The sequence below is a fragment of the Bidens hawaiensis genome, unplaced genomic scaffold, assembly GCF_021521415.1.
Source record: "Bidens hawaiensis isolate Kalapana, Puna unplaced genomic scaffold, B.hawaiensis_p1.1 tig00034688_1, whole genome shotgun sequence".
In the NCBI taxonomy this organism is placed as follows: domain Eukaryota; kingdom Viridiplantae; phylum Streptophyta; class Magnoliopsida; order Asterales; family Asteraceae; genus Bidens; species Bidens hawaiensis.
This window is the reverse complement of record NW_027496020.1, coordinates 46,782-59,463: the sequence shown is the minus strand read 5'-3', so window position 1 is coordinate 59,463 and position 12,682 is coordinate 46,782. Positions and strand designations below refer to the sequence as shown.

Sequence of the window (12,682 nt, the reverse complement as noted above, 5' to 3'; positions counted from 1 at the left end):
GCTGAAGCCGTTGCTGAACCTCTGCGCGCCGAAAATGAGGAGCTCAAAGCCAAACTAGAGAGGCTTCAGCAGGCTCATAATGCTTTGGCTATGGAAGACGCCAAGAAGCTTCAAGAAATCTTGGACCAGAGGGGTATGCTTGACCATACTGAGCGTAAGCTAAAGGGCGTTGAAGAGGCTGCTGCTAAGGAAGTGTTGCTTGCCAACCTTACAAAGAACGAAGCCGAACGCGCCCGTAATGAAGCTCAAGCTGCCCTCCAGGAGGCTCTGGTTACCAAGGAATGGCTTCTACGAGAAGCGTTGTCGCAGGTATGCATAGCTTCATAATATCTTTACGCTTTTCTTTGTACTTAGAAAATGTTTTGATACTTGTATTTTTGTTTTGTAGGTTGTGCATTGGGTCTTCACGGACACATCATATGACGATGCCATGAGCGCAGCCCTCAACGCTTCTCATGAGGATGGGGAAAAAGCTGGCTTCCTGCTTGGTCTAGGGTTCATTGAGAAGGGCATCCCGCCTTCCAACTTCCCTTTATATGATGTGGATACTGAAGCTGTATATGACCAAGCAGTGAACCAGTATGCCGCCTTCCCGCACCCGGTGGTGGAGAAGGTGAACGAAGTTGCTGCTACTGATGATGGGCTAACCATTCTCAAGACCTTCCTTGAACCGCCACAGCCAACTGATGGTGCGGGTACAAGTGGGTTTGGAGGGAGTGGCCCTGAAGCTTGATCTTTTAAATCCTTTCCCACTGTTAGGATAGATTTACGTCTTTGTATAGATTTATATTCTTGTAGGCGGGTAGATACCCGGCCATTCTTGTAACAGTTGAATTTTTATGGAATATAAATCTTTTGTGCGGGTAGGACCGTCACTCTTGCTTTATAAACGTTATACGACTTGTTCATGCATATTATAGTTTAATTTGGCACTTGTTTTGCCGCATAAACAATATATGATTCGCTTGTGCATACTTTAATTTAACTTAGCAATTTCTTAAGTACTTTGGATAAGTTAACCTTTCAACGTGGCAGATAATAGGTTAAAGTTTTGCTTCCTCTTTCGTGATTGTGCGGGTAAGACCGTCACTTTCACTTAGTAGGATGGCTAAACTTTACCTATATCTGACCTGCGTGGAGGTTTTCCTCATTTTTTCCTTAAGAGATTTTCTAAGTGTTCTGAATAAGTTAACCTTTCGATGCGCGGTTGTCAATAGGTTAATGTTCAGTTTCCTCTATCATGATTGTGCGGGTAAGACCGTCACTTGCATTTAGTAGGATGACCAAACTTTACCTATGACTGACCTGCGTGAAGGTTTTCCTCATCTTTTCCTTAGAAATTCTTGCCGTTTTTTGTGTTTATGCGGGTTTTGCCGCCTTCCACACGCAACGACTTCTTTTCACACTTATTTATGCGGTGAATACCGGCATATCAGCGTTTTGGATAAGTTAACCGTTCGACGCGCGGTTGTCAATAGGTTAACGTTCAGTTTCCTCTATGATGATTGTGCGGGTAGGACCGGCACTTTCATTTAGTGGGATAACCGAATTTCACCTATGACTGACCTGCGTGAAGGTTTGCCGTTTTTTGTGTTTATGCGGGTTTTGCCGCCTTCCACACGCAACGACTTCTTCACACTTATTTATGCGGTGAAGACCGGCATATCAGTGTTTTGGATAAGTTAACCGTTCGACGCGTGGTTGTCAAAAGGTTAACGTTCAGTTTCCTCTATGATGATTGTGCGGGTAGGACCGGCACTTTCATTTAGTGGGATGACCGAACTTCACCTATGACTGACCTGCGTGAAGGTTTGCCGTTTTTTGTGTTTATGCGGGTTTTGCCGCCTTCCACACGCAACGACTTACTTCCCCACTTATGTATGCGGTGAAGACCGGCATATCAGTGTGAAAAGTTCATAAGTATAAATGTAAGATTATCAGTGTCAATGTGATAAGGAGAATCATTTCCATTAGAAGTGGCTCTGGGCCTTTTCTTTACAAGTTTGGAATTGATCTACATGCAGACTGTGTAATTGAGCTCCCTTCCATGTTGTTGGGATGGGAGTGCCATCGAGCCGATATGCACCTGGTTCGGGATCTCGTTGTTTACGCAGTATGTAGTCTCCAACATTGAAGCTGCAGTTTCCTTCTTGTATTCCCCAACCGGGGTTCTACACGCATTGCCTGCTCAGCGTTCATTACGCCACGAGGTGTGCGAGCGTCCCATCTCTGACAAATGCTTCGACAATGTCCTTCAAGTCTAAGCATTCTTCGGTGTTGTGGCCTCTTGTCCTGTGGAAGTCACAGAATTTGCTCTGATCGGCGTTGTGACGCTTTCGGATTATTGGAGCCTTTGGCCATGGGAGCCTCTCGGTGTCAAATATTTCGGTGACGCTTTTGGTGAGTGGCGTCCATCTGGAGTTCCGGTTTGACGACCGCATGTTATCCTTTCCGCCTAACCGAGGGCGAGAGCCGGATGAGGTGTCAAAGTTTACCCTTGACTCCCAAATGCCTAGCTTCCTCTTTTTGTTTAGTCGGGCGGTAAGGACATTGTTTTCTCTTGTTTTCTGGGTGTAGAGGTTTGTGCTCTGGGGAAGATCTCTACCCAGTTGCCTTTCCGTTTCCGCAAAGCATTTAGCTGCTGTCATGATGGCATCCCATGTGGATGGCATGCCATCTTTACCTGTTAAGGTGCGGATGAGCTCTGGGTCCTTCGCGCCCTGGATGAAAGCAGCGCGAACAAGATCTTCGCTAATACTGCCCAGACTTAGCTTCTTTGAATTGAAGCGCGTGATGAAGTCTAGTAAAGACTCATCTTCCTCTCGGATGCAGTTGAGGATTGTCCATTGTTCTTCAGTGTACTTCCTTTGTTGACTGAAGTGTTGGCTGAACTTCTGTTGGAAGTCTGTCCAATCGTAGATGTGGTGGTCCGGTAAACGGTCGAACCACGCTCTGGCTGCTCCAACCAGCGTCATCTAGAACATATAACACCACGTGGGTTCCGTCCAGTTGCTGACGGTTGCCCCCGCTATGAATCTGTTCAAATGATCGTCTGGGTCGGATATACCATCATAAGTGCCGATGTTGGGCATCTGCTTGGCACTCTTCGGGGCGATTGCTTCCGCAATGTCCCTTGCAAACTTGGACGTTCCCGCATTTGCAACAGTTGGTCTAAAAGCTTTGGAGAAGTCACGTGGGTTTCTACCCGCGTTTTTTGGTTTGAAAGTTTCTCCAAAATTCCTTCTCGGTTGGAAGTCCGTTTCCTTACGCTTCCCTTTCGCCCTATGGCGAGGGTTTGCATCGGTGTCGGATTCCTCCGAATCATCGTCCAAGTACTCGCACTCATTGCTCATGTTGAGCTGTTGAGTGCTTCCGAATTCGTCAGCCTGTTGGAGTGAACGTAAGCGTTCATCCAACTCAGCTTGGAATTCCCTTTGACGTTTTTCCGCCCATACTTTAACTTGTTCAAGTGTTTGGCGGGGGGGCCTCGTCTGTTGTCTTTCCACCTGGGTATCAATGAATCCCAGGGGAGGATTGTTTACTGCACTTGCCCCGGCTCGGGTAACCGGGGTAGTGTTCGTAAAATTTACTGCACTTGCCCCGGCTTGGGTAACCGGGGTAGCGTTCGTAAAATGTGTGTATTCGCCGGTGTTCCCCCCAGTAGCTGGGGTTGTGGTTACCGGGGTTTCTTGGTTACTCCCTGGCCTGGGGACCGGAGTAACGTTAACCATCTTTTCGGAGGTTTTGAAAAAACTTAGAGAATTAGTTCTAGCTTTTACCCACGGATGGCGCCAATGAAGAAACACTAATTGACCCCGGGCAGATTACGGATAATCTGGGGGTAAAATAGATGTTTCCCATGAGGGGTTAGGTCCGGCAAAGATGGTTCTTCTGATGACCTGCAAAACAGACACCGTGAGCTCGTCACTGAGAAGGGGGGGTACCTCCTTGTGATCACCCTCTGGCGTGAGAATCAGACTAGATTGCTCTTGAATATAAGTGTATATTAAGAGATTGCTAGAGCAGATATGATGGTATGAGATAAGATGATAATACCGTTCCAAGGTGTTGGAGTATTTATAGCCGAAGGTAGGTTTCCAAGAAGGTACAGCCGGTTGAATAGTATTCCTGTTCTGCCAATTGTGGGCTACGCACATGCCATGCTGGTGGTTGGTGGGTAGGCAGCGACTGATAGTGACCAGGCCGGCTGTGTACTATTCCTGTTCCACCAACTGCAGGCTATGCACGTCCTCCGACAGGTTGGTGAGTAGGCAGCGGCTGATAGTGACATACAGTACAAGAGCGTGCTGCTCGTCAAACTGTTGTCAGTGAGCTGTCGTATCTTTGGTCAGATCTTTTGTCCATACCTCGTCAGGTACAGTACAAAAGATCCTCCAGTATCGTACGGACTGGCCCATTTGGGCGGGAGTTTTCCCAGCTTTGTGCGGGAGTATTCCCGGCTTGCTCACTCCTTCTTCAGGTGACATTACTGAATTATTTAAGAGTTAAGTGCCTTGTGCGTGTAGCCTTGCTGCGCGGGTAGCCTTTCCTGATGGCTAGTATCCGTTGCTGCGGGAACAGGCGGAGTACGTCGACCATTGGGAGGCTTTTCCTGCGGGAACAGCTTGCGTACTGCGCGTAAGGACGTCACGTCTCTGAGCATGGTGGGTCCTGCGGATCCAGTTGGTTTCTGCGCAGACGTCTCTCTTCAAGGTGAGTCTTGCGAGTTTAGCCTTTGCGCATACGTCCCTGTTGAAGGTGAGTCTTGCGGGTTCAACTGCGCAGACGTCCCTATTTGAGGTGAGTCTTGCGGGTCCAACTGGGCTCTGCTGGGCCTACCTCTTCATAAACCTTCGGGTTTTTGTTTTGGTTGCATATGATTTAATTAGAATGATGAATTGAGGGGGTACAATAGAAAAAAGGACAAACGAATTAACGTTTGGTTTGTGCGTTATTCTTCCTTGGATCGATCTCCTTTGACGCTGAAAACAAACAAACAAACAATTGCAAATGCAAATGCTACCTATGAGATCGATGAATAAATAATACTGGATTGGAATTGGAATTGGAATTGGAATTGGAATTGGAATTGATTTGACAGCCATGATACAAATTGTGAATTAGGCCGGGGTGGCTTTTTGTTTAGGGTTTTCATACCATGGTAAGATAGCTTGCTTTTAATTCAATCAACTCATCACCACTTGCATGCATGCATATATAAATCAATCAATCATTTATATTATATATGTATGTTGTTTCCATATATATATATATATGATCAATAATCATAATTAAATAACCTAGCTCCTAGCTAGCTAGCTAATTATTAAGTGTAATATATAAATTGATTCATTTTGATTAGGCTGGTGTCTCCAAAGTCGTTGGATCTCAAGTTTGGCTTGAAGATCCCGAGGTCCTTTGGATTGATGGTGAAGTATCCGAGATCAACGATCAACAACTCACTGTTCTATTATCAACAGGAAAACAAGTAATTCATCCTTTATTATTATTATTATTATTATTATTATAAGAATATATCATCTCATAATCATTTGTTGACAGGTAGTTATAAACGCATCGAGTGTGCATGCTAAAGATCCCGAGTTCCCTGAACTTGGAGTTGATGATATGACCAAGTTGGCTTATCTTCATGAGCCTGGGGTTTTACAAAATTTAAAATGTAGATATGATCAAGATGAAATATACGTAAGTATATATATATACATACACATGCCTTTTAATACATACACCGGAAACTCATTCATCATTACTTGCATTGCAGACATACACCGGTAATATTTTAATCGCTGTCAACCCTTTCAAAAGATTGCCTCATTACTATTCTACTGAAGTCATGGCAAAATACAAAGGCGCAGCCCTTGGGGAATTCAGTCCACATCCTTATGCTATCGCACACGCTGCTTACAAGCAGATGGTCAATGAAGAAATAAGTCAATCCATTCTTGTTAGTGGAGAAAGTGGTGCTGGTAAAACGGAAAGCACAAAGAATCTTATGCAGTATCTTGCGTATATGGGCGGTGGCCCTTCATCTGAGGGCAAACGAAGTGTCGAACAGCAAGTTCTAGAAGTATATATACTATATATTGATGAAACTTGGTTACTTACTATTGACTAGTGATTTGTTTTTATTTTACAAATTCATTTCTATTTGGCAGTCTAATCCGGTTCTTGAAGCATTTGGCAATGCAAAGACTGTCAGAAACAATAATTCAAGGTACCAGAGAATATATAATTAATGATTCTTCTTTTAAGTTGATTAACTCTTTTTTAAAGAAATATATATAAAAAATGTGGCTTTGTGACAGTCGTTTTGGTAAGTTTGTCGAGATCCAATTTAATGAAAAAGGAAGAATCTCTGGTGCTGCTATAAGAACTTATTTGCTTGAAAGATCACGCGTCTGTCAAGTTTCTGACCCTGAGAGAAATTATCATTGTTTTTACATGCTATGTGCTGCACCACCTGAGGAGTCTGAAAAGTACAAAGTTAGAAATCCAAGAAAGTTTCATTACCTTAATCAATCAAACTTTTTTGAACTGAGCGGCGTAGACGAGTCTCAGGAGTATCTTGCTACAAAGAAAGCTATGGAAGTTGTTGGAATCAGCTCTGATGAACAGGACGCTATATTTCGTGTTGTTGCTGCGATTCTTCACTTAGGTAACATTGAATTCACTAAAGGGAGTGAACCAGATTCCTCTCAACCCAAAGACGATCAATCTCGATTTCATCTAGAGACTGCAGCTGAGCTTTTCATGTAATTAATTATTTATTTATTCATAATAAATAGCATGTTTTATGAATCAGCAGCTGGTTGATGCAACTACTTATGTTACTTTAGGTGCGATAAGACCGCTCTTGAAGATTCTTTTTGCACACGTGTGATTGTAACTCGTGGCGAAAGCATCAAAAAGTGCCTTGATCCAGCTGCTGCAGCTATCTGTAGAGATGCATTTGCTAAAATAGTTTATTTACAAATATTTGACTGGTAGGTTATTAATATTAATATATATTCTGTGTTATTAAATTCATGTGTTTCTGAATCACTGTTCAACGACTGATCCAGGCTTGTGAGCAAAATTAATAAAACCATCGGTCAAGATGCCGACTCAAAATTCTTCATTGGGGTTCTGGATATTTATGGATTTGAAAGTTTTAAGACAAACAGGTGCTTAACTGGTACGCCTTTGGTTTCATCATTTAGACTAGGGTTATTTCATTGTTGTTGCCTATTATTCTTGTTTAACATAAATTATTCAAATCGGCCCGTTGCAGTTTCGAGCAGTTTTGCATTAATCTTACTAAGGAGAAACTGCAGCAACATTTTAATCAGGTCTGTGAAATTTTATCCATCAGTACAGATGTAATTATTTGATCAAACAATAAATGCTTATATTATAATATCTTTGCCAGCATGTTTTTAAGATGGAGCAAGAAGAGTATACTAAGGAGGAAATAGACTGGAGTTACATAGAGTTTGAAGATAATCAAGATATTTTAGATCTCATTGAAAAGGTCTCTAATATTTATTTTCTGTATTTTGCTTTCGTTTATCGTGCTTCAAATTTTTACACGGTTTTTTTTACTTCAGAAACCTGGGGGGATCCTTGCTCTTTTGGATGAGGCTTGGTATGTGAAAAATAACTACTTTCGTCTCTTTTTCTTATATAATCAATGTATCAATGTTTGGGATTTTTTTTTTTTTTTTTTTGCAGAAAGTATTTAATATTAGTTATAATTCTGTGCACATATATGTCTTTGCCTCTACTCTGAAGAAAATAATGATGAAATTTGAATATTATGCAGCATGTTTCCAAGATCTACACATGAAACATTTGCAGAAAAGCTCTACCAAACATTCACTAATCATAAACGGTTTAATAAACCGAAGCTGGCGAAAACAGATTTCACTATTTGTCACTATGCCGGTGATGCATGCAGTTCTAATTTCTTAAATTCTACATATGTTCATTGCAAGTTGATAAACCTACGTACACTAAATGATTTCAGGTGACTTATCAAAGCGAGTTTTTTTTGGACAAGAACAAGGACTATGTTGTTGCAGAGCATCAAGCACTCTTAAACGCTTCAAAATGCTCATTTGTATCGAACCTATTCCCACCCGTGGCTGAAGAAACTAAATCATCAAAGTTTTCATCAATAGGTTCTAAATTCAAGGTTTAATTGTTTTCTTTTTTTATAATTTGTTGTTCTAATCCACCCAATGCCAGCTGTGACTCATGCATGTCGTCTTCGCAGCAACAACTGCAATCTTTGCTTGAGACACTCAGTCATACAGAACCGCATTATGTCCGTTGTGTCAAACCTAACAATCTTCTGAAACCTGATATATTTGAGAATCAAAATATATTGCAACAACTTCGGTGTGGGGTACGTTGAATAATTTCATTATGAAGATAGTTTTCAAATAATATTAATTCATATTATTTTCAGGGAGTTATGGAGGCAATCAGAATCAGTTGTGCTGGTTTTCCTACCCGTAAACCGTTCCGTGATTTTATAGAGCGGTTCAAAATCCTTGCTCCTGACGCTGTCAAGAAATGGTAATTGTGTTAACTGTAAAGTAGTTGATAATATAATATATGTTGATTTTCAGTTTCATTCTCATTTTCAACTGTAGTGATGATGAAATCAAGTGTTCAGTGATTCTATTAGAGAAAGCAAACCTTAAAGGTTATCAGGTACTTTTTCAACACCACCAAAATATACATAATAATAATAATAATAATAATAATAATAATAATAATAATAATAATAATAATAATAATAATAATAAACCCTGATTAGGACAAGTTAACTAATAAAATTAACTGTTACAGATTGGTAAAACAAAAATTTTTTGCGAGCCGGTCAAATGGCAGAACTAGATGCTTGCAGAGCTGAGATTTTAGGGAAATCAGCAACCAAAATTCAAGCAAAATATCTCTCATATGCTGCTAAGAAGAAATACGTCTTGTTACGCACTTCAGCAATACCAATACAAACTATTATCAGAGGTATATATGTATATATATTGTATCCTTTATAATAGTTACAGGAAATTAAAACCTATGGATGCAGGACAAGTGGCGCGTAGTTGGTATGAGCGCCGAAGGAGAGAAGTGGCATGTCTGTTTATCCAAAAATGTGCACGCATGTATATAGTGATGAAAGGTTACAGGGCCTTATATTGTTCGGTAATTAGACTCCAGGCCAATATTCGTGGGATGGCTGCATCTAATTTGCATCTTCAACAAATGCAAAATGATGCTGCAGTTGCTTTGCAAGTATGTGTGGCTCTCTTTTACAAGTGCCAATTATTATTATTATTATTATTATTATTATTATTATTATTATTATTATTATTATTATTATTATTATTATTATTTTTAAAACTGATATTTCTTCTTGTAGACTCAATGCCGACATGATTTGACACGGAATTATTTTTTAAAGGCAAGGGAAGCAGCAATACTCACTCAGACTGTTTGCAGAAGGGATTTAGCACACGGGAAACTAACAAATCTTAGATTGGTGACTATATCTTGAACATAATAATCTTTTACTCGGCTTAATATATTATAATGCCGACCATATCCAATTTTATAATGCAGGCTGCAAAGTCAACAGGCAAACTGGAAGAACAAATAAAAGACTTGACCAGCCAATTGGAAGCTAAAGACAAGGAAATTGCAAAATTACGGACATTTTTGAAAGAAATTACAGAATATTCAGTAGAGGAAGAAGGGGCAAAGGACATACCAACTGGTCAACTTCCTAAACCTGAAGAGATACCTGTTACCGGAAACGAGACAATCGATAAACTTACAGCTGAAAATGTCAAACTCAAGGTAGTTGAAATAAACATCAATGTTATTTCATGAGTGATCAAATCATTCCTTTTTGGAACACTTGCAGTATGCAGTTAACTCGCTTCAGTGGAAATTCGACGAGGCACAAAAACTGTGTGAAGAGCGGTCACAGCAGGCTAGGGATGCAGAGTCAATGGTAATTGAGTTGAAGACCTCAATGCAAAGGTTACACCAATGTTAGATTGACTTTTTTATTTTATTATATTTTTTTACTTACCATGATATTCAAGGGTAAACTAGTAATTTTGTTCCTTGGTTATGTAGCCTTCAAGAAAAACTTGCTGATATTGAATCTGAGGAACAGTTTCTGCGCCAGCAAGTGATGATGCATCCTAGTCACACGCCAACTTAGGTTAGTTAACATGCCACATTACATATATATATACTTGTGACTTAATTTGAAAGAAAATATGTAATATTCAATTTCAGGATCAACAAAATGGGCAGCTTGGAAGTCCAGATGTAAAGACATTAGATGGCAGCATGAAGCTTTCTGGCACCGATAAGCAGAATGTAAACATCAACTTATACTAATAATTATGATGATGATGATATGATTTTTTTTTCAATTTATATGTGATGTGATGCTACAGGAGAATGCTGACGCCCTTCTGGTAGCTATTAAACATGATCTTGGGTTCAGTAAAGGAAAACCGGTTGCTACATATATTATATACAAAAGCCTTTTACAATGGAAATATTTTGAAGCTGAAAAAACGAGTGTATTTGATCGTCTTATTCAGGTGATCAGTTCTTCAATAGAGGTATGTTAATTATATCCAAACAAGTGTTATATACATATATTTGTGTGTATACGGACACGTAACATTCAGACAATGTTTTCCAGAAAGAGAATGATAATAAGCATATGGCTTATTGGCTCTCTACCACATCCACATTGCTATTTTTGATTCAGAAGAGTTTAACCGCAGCAGGTCATAAATCACCAAAACCGTCATTATTTGGAAGGATGACACAGGTAAATATGGTTACTTTATTTCATTTCATGCATGTTTTATATATATATATATATATATATATATATATATATATATAAAATATCATGATTTGAATTGCAGGGATTTAGTAAATCATCTAAGGACTTAGTACAACATGTGGAGGGCAAGTACCCAGCTTTGCTTTTTGAGCAACAATTAACGGCTTACGTTGAAAAAATCTTTGCAATTCTCCGTCACAATCTTAAGAAGGACGTATCATCACTTCTCTCTTATTGTATTCAGGTGTGTTTATGCGACTTCAAAAGCCTGTACATTCCTTGTTATTTTAGATCAATCACAAAGAGCATCTTAATCTAAACGAGATATGGGTTGCTTGCTTTAAACATCCTTTTATCAAATAATAAATAATAGTGTGTGCAACCAAATAGCGTCTTAAATTAATCTAAACGAGATAATAGCTTTCTTATGAAGTCTAGTCCTAATAACAGGCAAAACAAGGCACTAATTTATATTATCCCAACGGTTCAGGCAGCTAGAACATCACGAGATCACCCGCCTCCACCTACGCACTGGGGAATTGTCATTGAATGCCTAAATGGCACGCTCGCTACATTGAAGGAAAACTATGTATGCATTATGTTATTATGCAAAAGTAACATGTCGGTCTGTCCATTCATACGCTGACCGACCTAATTAATTACTTACTTACTTCAGGTACCATCACTTCTAATTCAAAAGATAATCATTGAAGCCTTCTCGAACATCAATGCACAGATTTTTAACAGGTATGCATGCAGGCAGCCTTCTTTTATGTTGCATGTCCCATTCATTCATATTTTCTCTCGTTTATACACACAGCTTTCTTTTGTACCAAGAATGTTGCACGTACAGAAACGGGGAATATGTGCAAGCAGGGTTAGTTGAGCTAGAGCATTGGTGCGGTCGGACCTCAAGTGAGGTAGGTAATCAATAACCTCAAATAATATTAATTAATTGGTGTTGGTAGGTCTAACCATTTAATTAAATCAGTATGTAGGCTAATCGCTAGATGAACTTCAACACACGAGGCAAGCAGTTGGATTTCTGGTATGCTTCTAAAGCCAAGTGTTTATTTAACGCTGTGAGTTTGACCTAACGTCTTTGCGTTTTGTGCAGGTTATACAGCAGAAACCTAAAATTGGCTATGATGAACTCACAACCAAGCTATGTCCTGTAAGTCTCTCTGCATGCAATTTGGAGAATCCGGTAAAATAATAAAGTAAACTTAACATTAACGTATTTCTGTTTTGATTAGGTTCTAGGTGTTCATCAGCATTACAGACTCTGCACGCTCTACACGGATGATCACGGTACAGGAAGTGTAACCCCAGAAGTAAGAAACTAATAAGCATAGTTAGTTGCTTTTAGTTTGATTCAAAGTTCCACCAATAATCTCAGTTTGAAACAAACAGGTTATTTCCAAGCTCAAAGTCTTTGCTGATAATGAGAAAAGCTCTTATTTGCTGGTTGGTAACTGTAGGTATGTATATGATAAACATACATAGTTATTTTTGTAAGAATAGAAAACAAGCACAAGGTGATTATTATTAATATTAATATTATTATTATTATGTTTGCAGTGTTCCTTTCTCGACAGATGAGATTACTCAGTGTTTCAATGAGAAGGATTTTGCAGATGTAAAACCAAAAGGTCCACTGCTTGAAAATCCAGCTTTCCATTTTTTAGTGGAGTAGGCCCAACACTTTTGTTTTTTTGTTTTTTTAATATATTTATAGGTTCAGCTAGGTTACTACTTGTTGCCTTTAGTGTAATGTTAGGGTTAGATATGTGTAGG

The 12,682-nt window shown here is 39.6% G+C and overlaps 1 pseudogene; it reads left to right on the top strand.

Annotated features, from left to right (window-relative positions):
• Positions 1-5,613: 5,613 nt before the first annotated feature.
• Positions 5,614-12,581, top strand: LOC143586525 (myosin-6-like; annotated as a pseudogene).
• Positions 12,582-12,682: the final 101 nt, after the last annotated feature.